Raw genomic sequence first — 19,418 nt, 5'->3', positions numbered from 1 at the left:
CAGGAAAACCGAGTTAATGATAAAAACGATAACAAAATAACACTGAAAACCGATAAAAACCCTGAAAACTATACATTTCACAACTCTCGCGGCCCGGTACCAAACGACTCACGGACCGGTACCGGTCCGAGGCCCGGGGGTTGGGGACCGCTGCTCTAAGTAGTTCTGAAACTGTGATTTCTCAACACTAAGATGACTCATCCCGCTGCCACATTCAGAGCACGCCAGCTCGTGATTTTGTTAAATGAACTGCCGCCGCACAGACCTGCTTAGTTTAAGATCGATGTTCACAGCTCGCCAAAAGCACCGTTTATATTCCCTGGAGAAATGAAAAGCAGTCAGACCAATGATGAATACAGCAGAGTTATCCTGCACAGCAAATTCAAAAGTGTTAAATGTTTTGGTGTTAGTAGTCTTAGAGTTAATTTTACTCTAAGTAGAGTCACATTCTTTTAATGTAACTCTGAGGTGTAAAATGATAGTAGTTAAAATCGAGTGTTAAAAAGGAGTGTTTCTATTTCAAATCTGGAGGTGTTACAATGGAAACATTAACTCTTGACCTCTTAACTCTGAACTCCTACAGGGAATACGACACCAATAGAGTAAATTCACAGACTCCGCCCCCAGCACGGCTCCAATCGAAGCTGAAGTGAAGCTGTTTCAGAACATTTTGCTCTACATATTTGAGTTGTTTGCCATGCTTGGTAAGTCATGTTTTCAAAGATTGTTTCAATTATTATTATTAGCTTTTTCTTCTGTGGCTCTTTGGAGTTGAGACAAAGCTGTGTGAAAGGCATTAGCCATGTTGCTCGGTGATAGCATAATATTCTGTTTTAGCTAGCTGAAAGGCATTAGCCATGTTGCTCGGTGATAGCATAATATTCTGTTTTAGCTAGCTGAAAGGTATTGTTTGCGGGCAAATACCACAGCCTTGAAAAAAAGCTTGCATGTGAATTTTCAGTAAAATTTTTTGGTCAAATACACTTAAAACAATGTCTAGAATGTGAAATGTTGGTATAATGGTGCTACTTGAAGCCTGAAAATGATCTCCCATAAAAAACAAGCAAACAGCAGTAGCAGATGTCCTGACTGGTTCTACGTTAGCATTTAGATCCCTCCAGAGTTTTGTGCACACGGTTTAGGTAAAAATGAAAAAGGTTGAGGTTTTACATTTAGTTCAGTATTACCTGTTGCCTGTGTCCTTGTCTTTTGGGAAAATACTTTACACAAGTAATGGCTCAAAAAGGATTCTTTTTTTTTTTACTGTGCTGCAATTGATTTGTGCCATTAATTAGTGTCAACTAATTTTTATTCAATCTCCACATAGGATATGCTTGTGAAGATGGAATATGGGGGAGAGCAGAAGTGTGTTGAAGTTCCACAAAGTGATGAATGAAGGACATGCATATTGTATTTTGTATTTATTGAAATAAGTGATGAGAATGCTGTTATTTCCATTTACCAGCTCACCTATGTCAGACCTTTTGATAAACAAAATTCTAATGAAAGTGAGAACATGTACACTGTTACATCTTTCAGAAAATGTTTTGAAATTGTGGTGCACAGTTCAGAATAAATGTTTTTCAAAAACCATTGCATCTTTTTAGTAAATGGTATTTTCAAAAGAAATTTCTAGAAGTTCAGAACAGTAAAATTCCCGCTTTTTAGAATTAATTAGAAGATAACTCTTACGTAGTTAAACTAAAATACTCTTTGAGAGTTAATATATAAACTCTTAACACTAAGTGTTAAATTATCAACTCCAGACAGATTTGGTGTTTAACACTAAATCAGAGTTAACGTACCAACTGTCCAAAAAGAGTTAAATTAACACTTTCTGGTGTGGACCCATATAGACACTTTAATAGTGTTGAAATCAAATCTGACAGTGTTAATCTGGACATGCTGGATTTGCTGTGTGATGTTAATACATCACAATGAAGAGTTTGGCTTGTTTAAGCTTTGGGAGGCTGCCTGTGCTTTACACTGATGCAACTTGAAAACAGCTAAAATGTCAAGTCAAGAGCAGGCCTGCAATTATTAGAAAAATCATCAGTGTCAGTCACTTAGGTCAAGTCCTTCTATTTAAAGAGGACCTATTTTGCTCATTTACAGCTCTGTTTGTCAGGTTTAGCTGCGCAGCAAGCGGTTGGAGACATAAAGTGAGCCTTTAATGCTGATTTCACTGAGTAATAAACTAATTTCAAAACACCGGGGAATCCAAACATCCAGAAGTCCAGCAGTCACGCAGAGCAGGACACACAAAGACAAGGGCAGACAACAAGACAAGACCAGGAGGAAACACGCCAGGAACAAATCAGGAATAACGAGATACAGGAAGCAGAACTCAATATAAAGAAGACAGGAAACACAGAGAAGGTGAAACAGTCCGGAAACCGGAATTGACGTCATTTTCGCGGAAATGTAGTTTTTTACCATCAGGGCCTCATGAGCCTATACTGGTGTTTTTAAAAGTTATCTTTGACTTTATGACTTTCTGTGTGGTTTCTGGGATGCTTAGGACTCATATTGCACTGCTGGAAATAGTTTATTTTGATGCATATGCTGCTTTTTTGCAAATGTGCACTATAATATTTATTTTTGTTTTTCCTGCAGTATATAAAAATTGGTGTATTTCAAAAATAAAACTATGAAGACACTCAAAATAAATTTCCTGTGGTGGGAAACTATTTTGTGCAACTTTTTTGTATTTACAGTTTTGAGGGATAAGCCTCTTAAATTTCTCTAACTAGAAATATATGTTAAAAAACAAAAACGATTTTACATTTGTTTGTAGTTTATTGTACTTTTTTGCAATTTATGTAATTACTATGAACTTAATGCAGACATATTATTAAAATTTAGACTGTAATGGTTGTGTTGATGTATATCAACTTGAAATGCTCCCAAAAATGGCTCCACAGCATGTAAACATATAATATCAGCTCTGGCAGACTTGGTTCTATGATAGGTCTTAAAGGGTTAAGACTGCCATCACTTTCTTCTGATTGGCTGCCGCTCACAAACAGACAGTTTGTGCACATAGAGCGATGAGATGGCTTATTAAGCACAAACTGTCATTCGCTGCTTTAGTTGCTCTGCTACTCTTTAAGATGAAAGCATCCAGACTATGTCGGACACATACAAAGAGCTCGATTCTGCTTCAGTAACAGCGTGAGACACATCCACGCGTCTGCTACTGTAACCGTGCTGTTCTACAAAAACCACACAGCAGATTTTAATGTAGCTCAAAATATTTCCCCACCTGCTTTATTCAGTTTAAAGCATTAACTCATACATAGCAGTGCATCACCTGCTTGTAGTCTTTCAGAAGGGTGGTTTTTGCACTGTGTGCTGGATAAATATGTGAATCTGTGTTTGAAGGTGTTTCTGGAATATCAGTGACTTGGATAATAATCTATGAATAAGGGTAGTGATTAGTGAAGTAACGGGCTGTGACACAAAGGGACGATCCCACAGGACCAAACGTGCCTCAGTGCAGCTGCTCCTGAAAATTACGTCACAGGTGATCCGTTATCTCTTGATACTACAGCGTAAACTCTCACAGTGGAAACAGTAAACACTCGACTACGTCCACGCAAACACCCTCACACGCGCCCATTTCTGTGTGTGTGTGTTGCCATGCGTGAACAGGTGATCTTTTCGCTGTGAACATGTGAGCTCGGGTCTTCACACACACTCGGTGAGTCAGCGTGATAGCTGTGCATATGCAGAACAGTTGTAGTCCTCCAACAACTGCTGGGTCAAGCAGCGCTGATGTAGACGAGCCCATCCATCCATGCAGAGCAGTAGACCGAAACGTTGTGCATCGCCAGCCCTGCTTCGCTCTTTGACCTCTTGGTGGGATGACGGCAAACAAGGTCACCTCAAAGTCAGTGTGTCATAATGCAGCAGGCGCTACGTTCTGTAGTGTCTATTCTCTAAAGTACCCTACAAGCAGGGAACAGAGAAGAGCAAAGATTAGTGTTTTGTTATTGTTATCACATCGAACGTTAGCTTTGTGTCAAACTTCCCTTTCTGCCGACATGAGAAGTGTGCGAGAAAGTCATACAAGTACGCAACTCACATTTTTCTCTCCGGGTAAGTGCAGGAACGGGTATTTGAAGATGTTTCCCATCGAGGTTTCCTCTGCAGCCATAACAGACACAAATCAAACGCTTCTTGCACACATAAAGGAGAAGGTCAGGATGAATCACACTGCTGATATCAAGTTAATCAAACTACCAGCAAAATTCTGCACAGTTCAAGGATCCCTCAGCCAGCCCACATCAGCTGACACCGTCCGTTTGACACATCTCATACAGGGTATGCTGGGCCTCTTTAACCACTGTGCAGCTCACCTCCACTCAAGCTCCTTCTCCATCTATAATTGTTGTGTTTGGATTCATATTTCTGAGAATACCCAAAACTTTCAATAGTAAAAACAGAAGAGCAAAGATGATGTCCTATAATAAGCTTTATAATAGATGGAATATAGCACAGGTCTGTATGTGCATGTGCTTTTGTGGCATCTTTTGTTCGAGTGGCCTGATTGCATTGTTTGAAGCTAATGCTAGCTGGCATCCTCAGATCACATGCAGCTCCCTTTAAAGGCACATGAAGACTCATCAGTACTGCACAACGTGTGCGCTGCGGTCACTGTTGGATATTTAGTCTTTTATGAACAGAATATTAAGCTCAACATTTGTTTATTTATTATTTTGAACTTCTGCAAACCTGGCTAATATGGCAACAATGTCTCCCAGAAGGCGGTGGGGGTTTGGAGGGGAGGTGGGGTGTCTCTTGTGCATTTCTGCTTTCCTCAACTCCGACTAAATCCCCTCATGGCATGGGTTCTTGTCAAACTGCAGTTTCTGGACACCCCCACCTCCATATCTGTAGTTTGAATAGCTGTAGATAAAAGCAGATCCTCAAACACACACACAGTCGAGAGATTAAAAACCTAAGCTCACTCTGAAGTGTGTCGTAGATTAACACTAAAGGCTTGTGCGTTTGTGTGTGCGCAGAGCATATGTCAGCAGCCCCACAGCAGTTGCTTGTGTGGCTGTTTCATTGCAGCATTTATATTTCAAGTCCCTTCTAAGGCAGAGGGAGCTAAAGACGAATAGAAGGCGAAGCAGGAAGGGAGGCTGAGAAAGATCGAGACAAAGGGTAAAAAGAGAGACAGAAATGAGACGATGGAGGAGATACGGGGGAGAGGAAGAGAGAAACAAAGATATCCGAGGGAGAGGCAGCAACAAACCTAAGAGCTGATGGTGTTGATGAATTTTGTTGCAAAAGGCTGCAGTTAGAAAGAGGAGGAGGAGGAAGGAGGGAGAAAGATTGAGGCTGGAGAAATCTACTCCTTTGTTATGTCTTAGTGGGAAATGTCAAAGCTGGAGAGAAAAAGGTCAAGAAGGAAGCCAGCCTGTCAGCAGGCAGATATCACACACACAGATGCCCTCATACCATTCAAATCATACTCACACTATATGGCTATGAATATATACATGCGCACCTACAGACATGCAGTTTGCTTAGATGGATGGTATGTGTTAGATGGATGGAATAATCCAAGGTGTCCTTATGACAGGTAGCCCTTTTTGATTGCACAGATACAACACGACAAACGTGACATACGCTGATCAGGCATAACATTATGACCCCCTAACATCATGCTGGAGGCCATGGCCCTGAGCTCGACCCCTGCAGCAGTATCTGCACCAAGATGTTGGCAACAGATCCTTTAAACCCTGTAAGTTGTGAGGTGGGGTCTCCATGGATCGGAGCTTTTGTCCAGCACATTCCAGAGATGCTCGATTGGACTGAGATCTGGGGAATTTGGAGTCAGCACCTCAAATTTGTGCTCCTCAAACCATTCCTGAATCATGTTTGCATTTAGGGTAAATGATCCTGCTGGAAAAGGCTACAGCCATCAGGAGATACTGTTTCCATGAGAGGGTGTGCATGGTCTGCAACAATGCTTAGATGGCAGGAACCAAGGTTTCCCAGCAGGACATGGTCCGAAGCATCACACTGCCTTGCCGGTGTCAGAGGTTCCCCTGGTGAGCAGTCAGACCAGGGCTCCTTCTTCATTTGCTCTGTGGTCCAGTTCTGATGCTCACGAGCCTCCTGTTGGTGCTTTCTGCAGTAGACATGGGTCATCATGGACACGCTGACCAGTCTGCAGCTAGCCAACTGTAATACATTTGCTCTGACACCTTCCTAGCAGAACCATCATTAACCTTTTCAGCAATCTGAGCTACAGTAGCCTGTCTGCTGGACTGGACCACACCATCCAGGCTTCGTTCCCCACAAGCATCACGGGGCCTGTCGTCTTCTAGCCATGGCAACATGGCCCGTGTCAAACTCGCTGAAATCCTCAGACTTGACCAATTTTCCTGTTTCTAACACGTCACCTCTGAGGACTAAATGTTCACTCCCCGATATATCCCACCCACTAACAGCTGCCACCGTGAAGAGTGAATCAGTGTTATTCACGTCACCTGTCGGGGTCATAACCTGATTGGTGTAGGTGTCATGTGGTCAGTTGTTCACCAGTAAGGTGTTTTCAATGCTCCAGTGTTATTGACACACTGGTAACACTATTCCCACCACTGATGGAATATTCCAGCAATCGCTGTTTTCACATTTGACAGGACTTCCTGCTTTTTTCTTTTGATATGTACATGCACACTGAATACAAACATCCTGAGGAGTCTTAAATAGGGATGGGTATCGTTTAGGTTTTATCCGATACCAGTACCAAACCGGTACTTTTGAAACGGTGCTCAAACCGGTGCTTAAAGAATGGAGAACACAAAATTGGTCCAAAAACCTCTCATGTTCAGCTGTTTTTTTGTAAAAAGATAACAATGTTAGCCTTTTCTGCAGCTATGGGACATATATGGTATCACTCTTGGCTGGAAGCAGTGCTAAACAATGGAAAAAACACAAACTTTGTCCAAAAACCTCTCATGTTTAGCTGTTTTCCACTTTTTCTTTGGTCATTTTAGCCTTTTTGGCCAGGGTGAAGGGAGTATCTGCCATCAAACAAGAAGACAGCTGCATGTAGCTATGACGGTGTTTGATAGTTCACCTTACATGCATTAATGTAATAACGTGGTTAGCCTACTCAACGTAAACTATACACGAACAACATGAAGCTACTCACGCAGAGAAGAACGGCTGCTGCTGCCATCATCATCCGTCACCACCACACCCGCAGTAGATGTGCTCGGTGTGAGGTCTCGCAGCAAGCTATCAAATACGGCGCATTTCTCGGCTTTTAAAAAAACGCTATGCGTCGCCAGGTGTTTCATCAGATTCGAGGTGTTACCTCCTTTGACAGCATCACAGTATCAGCTTAAAGCACTTGTTGCAGCTGCTGAGTTTGCATCTTTTGCTGTGAAGTACAGCCAGACTTTGACCGCTTCGCCTTGGGCATTTTTAATCTGTAGCTCTGCTCTAAAAGAACGTACGTACCTGGGCCCGCCTACTATCCTCGGAAACGTAAAATGATTGGCTGGAATCTAAAGTGTATCACAGCTCAGGGAAAAAAAGCACCGAAATGTGCGCTGCTTTTCGGTCTGGTTACTACCGTTTATGTCAGAACCGGATGCATCATGGCGGTACCCATCCCTACCGACCAGCTGAGGAAGTGACAAACTAACAGGAAGTGGCTAATAGCAAACAAGGATCTACGTTATTTTATGAATCCTGAATTTAAACACATCATCTGCATCTTTTTCTCCCTCACAACAATAATTGCGATGAATACTTTGCTTCTTTTGGGTCTCAGTGCAATCCTTCCTGTTTTGGCTTCCATCGCAGCTTTTCCGTCGTGCTTTCGTTGCCCCTAAAACACGCCTGCTGTCGGGGTTTTGTGATTTTGGGTTTTTTATGCAACTTTGGTTGTTTTTGTGTGCTTTTGTGATGTTTTTTTTGTGTTGCCATCATGGCACCGGATACCAGTACCCATCCCTAGTCTTGAACGATTAGTGAATCATCAAATCAGGGAATGATGTAAGTAACAGTCTGCAAGAATGCGAGATGTTGATGCATCCTTACATTTTATTAAATAAATAAAATAGAAGATCAAACTGTGAGTGCTTCATGATGTCAGTGGTGCAAAATGACCTACAGTTCTGGTCATTTAATGACATTTTAGAGGAGACAGTCTCATTGACCCTTACACACAGTATATGCACGTTTAGAAAGGTTCATTTTAAACGTATTTCTTATCCTTTTAAAATGTTTCAAGGTTTTGAACTCAGCTACAAATGACATGAATTATATAATGTATCTGCTGGAGATATTTTACTTTGAGCATTTGAATATGCTCAAATATTCTTCTAGCCATGGCAACATGGCCCGTACTTTCTCTGCAGATAAACAAGCTCTCCTCTGTGCACTCATGTTTTGACTGTTTTACGGTGTCACAAGGAAATTATTGGACTGTTGGATTTCCAGCAAAGAAAGAGGTTCTTGTCTTGGTCAGCTGGTTGCAGGGATGATAGACTCAGGTTGCCTGGAGCTTTAATTTAACAGCCAGAATAGATTAAGACAGGAGAACAAATTGAATTCAATGCTCAGTATCGGAGTGCATTTTGCCCGCATGCACGAGTCTGTGTCGATGTAGCTGCTGCTCGTTATTGTTTGTTGCAATTGTCAGGAAATATACCAGAAGACTGTAAAGCAACAGAGTGACTCCTGAATCCTACATTTACATTTTATTTTCTCAGTAACTGATTACAGTTTCATTTATTTCATTTAGCAGCTATTTGTTTTTAACTCCTTTACACACAGGACACAGGAGTTACTTGAAGAAGACTTTATCAGTTACACGAGTTCCTTCTTCCTTGATGCACTCGTTTGTTCGTCTTTGAAAGTAACAACCTTTCAGTGAGAGTTGTTCTTGTCTTTGGATGTGACAGCACTAAAGTTAACACTCCAACGCTGTGTTTTAGCCTAGAATACATGTGTTCATCTATATTTCACTACAACAGAGCTTTCACGCTGTCTCATCCAAACAGCAGTGAGTGTTCTGCGTGAAAAGGCGACTCTGTCCACCGCCTGAACTTATCAGCAGGCTGAAGCTAATAATATCACACTGGTCTTTTGGTGAAAGATAAAAGCTTCGGGCCAGTGTCAGAACCTTATGTGGTTATGTGTGCACAAGCTGATGCTGTAAATGAAAAAGAAAGGCCTCCAGCCCTTAATTTGAAACGTAAGTGTTGGAATAAGAGAAAAGGTTAGGATGGGATTTGACTCCAGCTCAGGGGAACCGGAGAGAGAGGGGTGATGAAGTAAACTCAGTGTTTAAATGTGTCTATGGGTGTTTCTTTCTATACTTTGGATGTTTTAGTACCTTAAGTCTGCCAAGATTACAGACTGCTGATTTGTGATAAACACATTAAAAGCCAGGCTCTCTTTACGTGTCACAGGATACAAACTGCAGATCATTCACTATCTGAGTGGTGTGTTCCCGTCGTGGTGAAGAGGGAGCTGAGTGTAAAAGTGAAGCTCTCAATTTACCGGTCGATCTACGTCCCTACCCTCACCTATGGCCACGAGCTGTGGGGAGTGACCGAAAGAACGAGATCGCGGATACAAGCGGCGGAAATGAGCTTCCTCCGAAGGGTGGCTGGCCTCTCCCTTGGAGATAGGGTGAGAAGTTCGGCCATCCGGGAGGGGCTCAGAGTAGAGCCGCTGCTGCTCCACATCGAAAGGAGTCAGCTGAGGTGGTTCGGCCATCTGACAAGGATGCCCCCTGGGCGCCTCCTGGGTGAGGTGTTCCGGGCATGTGCCACCGGGAGGAGGCCCCGGGGCAGACCCAGGACACGCTGGAGAGATTATATCTCTCGGCTGGCCTGGGAACGCCTTGATGTTCCCCCGGATAAGCTGGAGGAGGTGGCTGGGGAGAGGGAGGTCTGGGCCTCTCTGCTTAGGCTGCTGCCCCCGCGACCCGGCCTCGGATAAAGCGGATGAAGATGGATGGATGGTTTTGGTTGGACTTTTGTTAGAATATGTAGCAATGATGTGATGCATTAGCACCCCGTGTATCTCTAACCTCCAGCAGAAAGCTGCATCGTTGCACTTCGACAGTCGAAATGTTTTTGTTGAGCTCCAGATGAAATCTCAGCCGGTTGCTGGTAGAAAGGCAGTGTGTGCAGTTCAGCAGAGTCAGCCACCCAACAGGAGCTATGTGCACAAACACACCTTTACCAAACAGACATGATTTGGTTCTGCATTATTAAACGGGCGTCAAGCCGATGAGCTGGTGCTTGCCTCGGCGCTCGTGGTTCACTGGCTCTTCTGTTTACAGTAGAAAATGAACGCTGTGAAATTTTAATGTGCTTCTGCCTGTGTCATTTGAACAGCCTCTTTTCTAATGCCGAGTATGGGCATGGATGAGCAGCAGCGTTTGACTGTATAAAATATTGACCAGTTTCTCGTCACGACATATTGACCACGTTTGCAGAGGTTTTGGAAGCATCGCAGCTGCAGACGCTTGAAGCATTGGATTGGACGATATTGTGGTCTGATGTCACTTTTAAAGATTAGGTTTTGGCCAATGAGTTAGCAACAAACTGACATTAAAGCAAACAAAAGAGTATTAGAAGAGTGAACGCAGTCTGACACTGAGGGTCCGTGTCCATACTGGTCCATACATTAATAACTTTAAAGCCATTGCAACACTGATTCTACTGTAGAGACACGCACAGGTGGAAACTGTTCATCACTGCATTTATTACCTGTTGAAGATCAAGTTCTGGCTGGTGGGCGGAGCTCAGCGTTCATTCAGCTTCAGCATCATTCTGGCTTCTTGGCTAGCTTTGTGTTAGCATGCTGCCAGTGCAGATGCTTGCTCACAGTCAAAGTTGTATTAGCAGTTAGCAAGCAATGTCCTCCTACCTGCACAAAAGAGAACTGAAGAGCCTTTGTGACACGTGGAAACACATAATGCATTACTGCAAAAACGAGTGCGATTACAGTCACACGTTACTTTTGAACGTGCTACACCCAACACTGAGCATGTGCAATATCCATCTTTTAATGACTTACACAACAGCAGATGTTCTGATCTTTAACCAAATCTTAGCTGAAGATCAGATCAGAATCCTCTGTAGTTCCTTCAGAAGACGCTGACAAACATGCTCATAGATAAGAAGTTAAATCTGGAAGCAGAACGATCCTGTTGGATATACAGACACATGTTTACAACACTTCACTTGCTGCGTGCGCCTGCAGCTGCCAGTTGGTCACAGGCAGAGACTCTCAGCTTGAGAAACTTTAACCGCTTGTTGGTTTAACTCACCTCACTTTATGTTGTCACTGTTTTTATCATCCGCCATCGCTACAAGTTACAAGACGTTCCTGGCGGTCATGTGCTCTCTGGTCGTCACATCGCTGCTGGTCTGTTCCTCTGTGCGCACCACTTAAGTTAGCAGAGCATGACTAAACGGCCATGCAGATCCAAATGTTCCAGTTTATGAACATGCACTAACAATCTTTATAATAGAAATTACATTTATGGCTGCGTGTCATGCAGACTGTCCCCTGTCAGGTTCGGTCATTGCTGCTCACTTTGTCAGTCTTTAATAATTTTTTTGACTTTTCAGCTATTTCTTGCTGTGTATTCATCCCTCCTGGCCATGTTCCTCTAACCTTCTCTGTCTTTCTCACTTGGTCCCACTATCACAGCCTCACCCTCTCGCTCTAGTGGGTTATTCCTCTCTTTTGCTATTCCCTTCATCTCTTTGTTTCTTTCTCCAAAACACATCTCAAGATTATTAGAGGTGGGAATCACCATACATCCCACGATACGACATTATTGCAATTTTTAAAAATATTTTGCGATATTCAGATTCTGTACATAAAGGTAAACTTTATCAATATTCATTTTCTCTAATATCAAAGTCTCACACTCAGTCTTTCTCTCATTTCAGTTTGATTGTTGACAAACTGAACGGTTTGTATTACAGTCTAGTCCAACTTAACTGAATCAACCATCTGGTACAATTATAGCTATTCTGAACTATGCAGTTTATGAAAACTATGCAGCCCCTTCAGCAACTGAAGAATTTGAAAGTAAATTAAAACAAAATATAATTTTACATTAAATAAAAAAGTTTTAAACTTAATTAAAATAAAACATGTCTTAAATTAAAATAAGTAAACTGTCATGTTTATTGCTGCCAAAAACAAGTTAAACACATTTGGACAGTGAAGGAATGTCAGGATTCTTGCTCAGAAAAAGGATCAACATGCTCTGAAGTCAGAGCACAAAAACCTTTTTGTAACAAAATATCGATTTCTGCTGTCCCTGTATCCATACATTATTAGCAAACAAAATATCACCATACTACACAGTATCCATTTTTCCCCCACCCCTAAAGATTATTGGAACGGTGGTGGAACCTCACACATTGTCCAGGGGCAGCAGAAGACACACACACACACACACACACACGTGTCCACCCAGATTGGACTGTTGCACACTGGCATTTTTTAAGTAGCAGATATTAAAAATACAAATTTTCTTTTGATGTATTTGTTTCATAATAACTGTTAATAAGTTTTTTTGTTGTTTTTTAACATCAAGACTAACGCAGCAGCCAGAACAGCATCAGGTCACGATGTGCACTCGTAAACACAAAGTGAGGCGGTCTCTCATAGCGACTTTTGAAATGTGGTTGTAATCACATGGATCCAAAGTGTGTATCCCTCAAGATATTAGGCAGGCGTGTGGAGGTTTTTAAAACTAAGTTGACACATTTGTTCACCCGATCCTACAGCTCTTAATTCTATGGCTTTTAGTTTTTAACTGTTTTTAACTTATATTGTCTTTTACCTGTATTGCTATGTTTTATTTATCTTTTAAGTTTCAAATAGCTGTACAGCACTTTGTTTGAAAACGCTTTATAAATAAAGTTATTATTATTATTATTGTTATACTGAGGCAGGTACTTTGAGTCCCTAAATGCCAACGAAGCTAACGTAACTTTCTGATGCAGCAGACCTGAGTTGATTGAAAACTCATCAGTCTAAATTGGAGCAAAGAGTCAATTGAAAAGACTATAATTAACGTCTAGCTACAAATATCCTTATAACTGAGGTCACAAGACTTTATTTTTTCTTTGTCTGCTGGCTTGGACTTGAGTTTTTTTATTTTTTTAATTGTTAGTGTCCTTTTTTCCAAGTTTACGCACGTCTACACAGGCACGCGTGCCAAATAAATCTCACGCGATGTGAGAAATGAAAGCCTTCCAAAGCCATCAGCACCCCTACCAAGCAGATGGATGCTGCCTGACTGCCTTTGGCTGCCATCAGCCGTTGATGTTGTGCACTTCCCCTTTGTTCGCTCCCCTCTGAGACCCCACAAAGTTTCAGGAGGCGCGGTGTCAAGATTGACAAAAGTCACCATCTCCACTGTTTCACATGACACCATGACTTCACTAAATGTGAAACAAAGTGTAAGCAAGTTGTTGAGATATCAACCAGTTGCACCGAGCACATACCTCTGTGCCTGTGGCTCAGTCTTCTGCACCGATAGAAGATTTGATTGAAGATTAATGATGGAAGTGTCATTGCTGTTCAGTCAGTCTTTTTTATGGCTGCAGCTGTACTGAACACCTCCCAGGTGTAGGTGTGAGTGTGTGCTATTTAAACTTTGCTGCCTGTGAGGTGAGTCATCACCTTCACAGTCCTTGGCGCTGTGCACGGCTTCATAGGCTCCCTTTTCTTTACATTATTACCTTTGATCCTTTCTTGTGAGCAAACCACACAGAAGGTCAAGCATTGTGTTTCTTCTCATTTAGCGTGGTCCTTATCGTTCTGTCTCCACATCACTTTCTTCAGAGGTAGTTGTTGCTTTGTAAATCCATGAATAAGAGCAGAGTAGTCCTCTGGTATCCTGTCATTGTGTTGAAACGTGACTTTGCAGAAAGACAATGTGACAGCCTTGATGGTTTAGCAGGTGCACACCAGATATGTGACATTTTGGGTTTCAAACTTGATGTCTTGTCATCTCTTGCCCTGTCTTGTCACTCTAAAGCACACAGTTTAAAATGAAGCAGGGCTGACACTGAAGCAGTCTACTGGACAGCCCGAGCTCTGGCTTGAGCTTCACTTTGAGTGCACGTCACCTGTATTCGACTTGCCTCTTAACGTCTAAGCTAGTTAATTTTGTCTGTAGTTTCAAGTCAACCAGTTAAGTAAGAACATATAGCAGTTTCAGGGATAAATATTAGCAAGGAGGACTTTCTCCAATGATGCTGGCCTCTGCTACCCCGATCCACTAGATCGACGTGGGGAACGAACAGCATGTTGTGGGTGAAGTGAGGAAAACAAATCGTCTCGTGGCACAGGCGGACGGCTCTGTAAACTGCTCCTCTCTTTGCTTTAGACTCCTCCCTCCGGTGCTGTCCTCAAATACAACTTTGCCCTAACTGCACTTGAATGTGTCTCGACATCTGCACTTTTAACAGTCCTCATGGCAGTGTTTTTCAGTTTCACACAGATGGCTAAAAATATCCCTCAAGATACTCCAAGAGGCGACACTCAGCTGTGGGGGGCACTCGGCTGAACTCTGGGGGTGTGTGGGTGTGGGTGCATTATTCAGCAGTGTTTGTGCCCACTCACACAAGTGCATATGTGGGCAGGTCAGGATTCAGACATGATTTATGGTGATAATTATGCCCATTCTGGAATTGGAAATGCACTCTGCAGGCGATCTTATGATGAGAAAAAGGACAACGACCAGAGTCTTAAAGGGGTTTTTTTTGCCACATGAGTAACACTGCCATAAAAATACTTTAATAAATAGAATTTCATTCATATATGAAGGGCACCTTTCCATCTCTGCATCATGAGAACTAAGACAAACACAGCATAGGTGTATGTTTCTATCCCACTCAGTCTTTTTCCTGACTTACGCTTCAGACTATATTTGTTGAACTAAAAGTATTGAAACTCGATCTGGGATGAGGCTTCACATCAGTGAATACACACTGACACTATATACATGCTATATATTACCATTGTATTTTTTGGACCATAAGGCGCACCGGATTATAAGGCACGAAACAAAACAGTCAGATAAGTCAAACTTTACTCGACTCATTCTTCTTGCTTCCTCCACTTACGTACCATCGATTCATTAATGCTGAATTCTCTGCAGCTGCTCTATTCCCATGTTGCTGCAGTATATTAATGACTAACCTCGTATTGTGGATGGATTATCTCAGTTGTTCTAATGACTGAAGTTTGGTCCGTTTACAGCATCCTGCCATGCGATTGCATTTGTCTCTAACCATCAGGAACCCTCACGTTAACTTTTATCGAGTGGAAAAAAGTTGGCGTTCATCCTCCAGCTTCACTGTGCTAATGTTATGCTAAAATAGCTGTGTTGCTAGCGATCACGTAGCACATCATTATATACCAGCTAGCCCAACTTCAGTAACCCTACAAACGTCACTGCTGTTTAGTTTTCTGTCTTCATTTATGTTGGAAGTGATAACAGAGCTGTACGCTTGAATTATTTCAAAAATCTCTCAGTCAGAACATGCTATAGCATGCTTAGGTGGAAGCTAGCGAGCTAACTTCCTGCTAACTTCTAACTCTGTTAAATTTAATAACTCCTGTTTTCATGGATGCCTGGATGTTAAACTTAATAGTTACACCTGGTAAAGCAGCAACGCTGATCATTTTATTAACTCTCAGTGATGCTGCAATGTTTGTATGACTTTGGGACCTGAAGCAGACGGAGTTTAGGACCCAGATTCCTCCGTGAGGCTCCTGACTACAGTAGCTGTAATGCTCCGACCATCCATCCAGCATCCATCCACGGCTTCATAGCTACCAAAGTCGGACTAAAACATTTTTGACAGATTTCAGATTTTTACCACATAAAATCGGTTCGAGGTCAGTAAGCACAACCAGAATTCATACATAAGACGCACTGTAGATTTTGTGCGCGCCTTATAGTGCGGAAAATATGGCATATGCCAAAACCTTTTTTCCAAACCTAGTGTACAAACGTTTCAAGTCAGTTAGTGAGGGTAAAACCATTAACTTAATTGAAATCAAAAGTTGAAATCCTGAACTGTAACTCTGTATGAAGGAAACGTGAAAGAGGAAGCTGCCTCGAGGCTCCTGAGGATGAGAGAATGTAGACAGGAATGAAAAGCCAGAGAAGAAAGAAAGGTCCAGGCAGGATGAGCGGTAATAGTTTACAGGACAAATGTGTGAAATGTGACTGGCCTGCTGGGGAAGAAGAAAATGAAGTGGAAAGGTGGAGCAAGGATTGCTGGATAGAGGACAGGGACAAAAAGATGAAAGATTTAACAGGTCAGCAGGAGGCCAGGAGGAAACCGGAACACTGAGTGTAGAAGAGTAATGAAAGCTCAGTGGAGCACTGGGAGAAAACGAAGAGGTGAGAGGAGGTCAAAGAGCAGACTGTACTATTTTATTTATTATTTTGCTTTATTTCTTCACATTTGGTTTGCCTTACTCTTATTTATGAGAATAATTTTGTTTTGACTTTATTGTTACTGTTTGATCTGTATACAATGTTTCTACCTGAACAGTTGCCCTGTTGCAGTAATGATGGTTTCCGTTTAAAAGCTCCAACCCACTAGTGCGACGTTCTCATGTAATAATGCAGTAATGAATGACTCGCACGTATTCATGGATCGGAACATCTACATGTTCACAGTATAAACACACACCTGTTAGAACTTATAAGTATTACATTCTGGACAAAAATGACAAACAGTTCATGAAATAGAGGATTCTACGAAACAGCCACACTTCACTGCCTAATAGAGCCAGCTAGAGCAAAATATGTTATACAGCTGTTACGTAAGGCCCAAAATGGCCTCCGTACAAGAAAGTAGTAGCTCTAATATTGACCAGTAACGAACCACCACACGCACACTGCAATGGGGTACACAAGATTTATTTGTTCTTTCTCCGGGTAAAACTACTGGCTGAAGACAACTCTGGCCAGGAATCCAAGGCCCAAAGCCACCGCGGTCAGGGTTGTTAGCCTGGTTACAAACAGGGGAAAGGTGGTCACTTGGAAGACCCAGCCTCGACTTCGTTCGAGGCTGGGTCTCCACATCACATCCTGGGAGCTGGAACTTCCCCAAAACTGGTCCAGTTTCCTTGTCAGGGACACAGAGAGTCTCCAGTCCAGTGTTTGTTTTCCTGCCTCCCAGCACATCCACTCACATCCCAATAAAAACGAGTCCTCCCTCCAACATCCTCAGATTATTTTAAGAGCAAAACCAGGCCAGGTTAAAAATATTTTCCGTTAAAATGTGCACACTTCATCCTGGATCTTCAAGGCTTCCCTGCTACACCAGTGTCCTACTAAAAAACAACAACAACGCCTACTTCCTGTTTCCTCTCCCCTTTATAGAGAAGGGCTCCAATCCTCCCCAATCAGCTGTTCCCTGTACTCAACTCCAAATAGCTGGCAGCTGGACTAGAGTAGAATCTCCACTCCCACATGGGTGTGGCCCACACCTCACATCAAACACAAAGAAACACCAAAGCATGCAATTAATACAAAAGCTTAGTGGGGGATTCTCTCCATCCTTTTCCACCATGCTATACTCTGTAACACAGCCATGGGAGGCTGAAGCAAACAATGTATAATATATTACCTATTTCAGATCGACTGCAGTGTTTTATTCAAATGCAGAAAAAAACACTGACAATTTAGTGGCAAGCAGTGCTTGCCTTGCTTGCCCAAAAGACAGACATAAATTAAAGTGAAAGCAATGTGTCCTCACCTGTTTGCATCTGTACTTTATATCAACGTCATCTTGTGCCCACAACTGGCTGTTGTCTCTAGAAGAACGCTTGTCTTGTGTGGCTGTAGCTTATTAATCTGAGAGCTCCTTTTTCTGGTGAAGCATGTGCACTGTGGATGAATCTCTAGTCTTGCAAGACTGATGGCAACATTAGCGCACTAGACAAACTGCCACTGTCTCTGCTTTCACTCTATGAGATTAGCTGTGATCTGTGATTTGCGAGGAAACGGAGCTAACCTTTAGCAAGCAGACGAGTTTTCATTTTAACTGCTTTGTTTTCTTTTACTGACTATTTTGTCCAATATGTGTGTTGTAGAGTAAATGGTGTGCAGTGTGAAAAAGTTTTGAATGACTCCTTTAACATGTTAGCAGCAAAAGCTTTGCTAATGTAGAGAGACATCAAACAGATGGAGGCTCAGCCATCACCACGAGGGCGATCGTGGCTCAAGAGTTGGGAGGTCGCCTTGCAATCGGAAGGTTGCCGGTTCGAGCCCCGGCTTGGACAGTCTCAGTCGTTGTGTCCTTGGGCAAGACACTTCACTCGTTGCCTATGGTGGTGGTCAGAGGGCCCGGTGGCGCCAGTGTCCGGCAGCCTCGCCTCTGTCAGTGCACCCCAGGGTGGCTGTGGCTACAATGTAGCTGCCATCACCAGTGTGTGAATGGGATGATCTGATATCGTCGTGTTGGTGTTGTTCCAGATCATCATGAAAATGTTGTTCCAGGTTCAACATTGCAAGTGACCAATCACATTATTGTGACGTTATTCTTTTGCGCACCAACCCATTCGTGCATTTATGAAATTCCAATGTTGCAAGGACAATATCAATTCTGCTTAGCGTTTATTAAAGGGTCAGGGTTAGGGTCCGTTGATCGGCGGACAAAGGCGGTTTCTTGCAGCTTAAGTACAGTTTTTTGTTTTACGCCAGTTTTTCCCGAAGTCGCAAAAGTATGACATCACAACATTCTGATTGGTCACTTGCAATGTTGATCCTGGAACAACCTTTAGTATGATGATCTGGGAACAACACCAACACGAGGATATCAGATCGTGCGTGTAAATGTGTGGATGACTGAATGTGTAAAGCGCTTTGGGGTCCTTAGGGACCAGTAATACTATACAAATACAGGCCATTTACCACTTACCTTTCAAATTAGGAGCCTGGTTAATGAAGCTGAGCGTCAAAAGACATCAGATAATTTACCGTCTTCGGCCTTGGACACTGTGGTGCTTTCCAGTGAATGAGTTGTAGCTAGAGACCTAGCTCTTGTACCAGTGTCGAACCACCACATGAAAGATAGGTCAGTTTATGTTTCCACTCTTATATGTGGATTCAAACGCAGACAGGATGGGAGCGATCCAAACGTAGCAGAAGGACTGGAACACAACAGGAGTTCACAAAGGGCCAGCCTCGTGCTTTTTAATCACACTTTGCATTTATATAAAAGTGATGCACATAAGATCAAAGCATCGGTCGTCAAGCCAACCAACTAATGCTGATCGTCGCAGGTGTCTGTGTGGCTGCACTACACAGCTCCAAACGTCAGGCCCCTGCTTTCAGCACTGCTGTTCACTGTGTGATTCTATTAGAGACA

At 42.6% G+C, this 19,418-nt stretch overlaps 1 protein-coding gene across 1 annotated transcript in view; it reads left to right on the top strand.

Moving 5' to 3' along the window:
• Positions 1 to 19,418, top strand: part of kcnh2b (potassium voltage-gated channel, subfamily H (eag-related), member 2b) — a 296,712-nt gene that overhangs the window by 235,027 nt on the left and 42,267 nt on the right. The window lies entirely within an intron of this gene.

The sequence above is a fragment of the Neolamprologus brichardi genome, chromosome 9 (assembly GCF_056152115.1).
Source record: "Neolamprologus brichardi isolate AB-2024 chromosome 9, ASM5615211v1, whole genome shotgun sequence".
Lineage (NCBI taxonomy): Eukaryota > Metazoa > Chordata > Actinopteri > Cichliformes > Cichlidae > Neolamprologus > Neolamprologus brichardi.
This window is presented reverse-complemented; position numbering and strand designations above follow the sequence as displayed.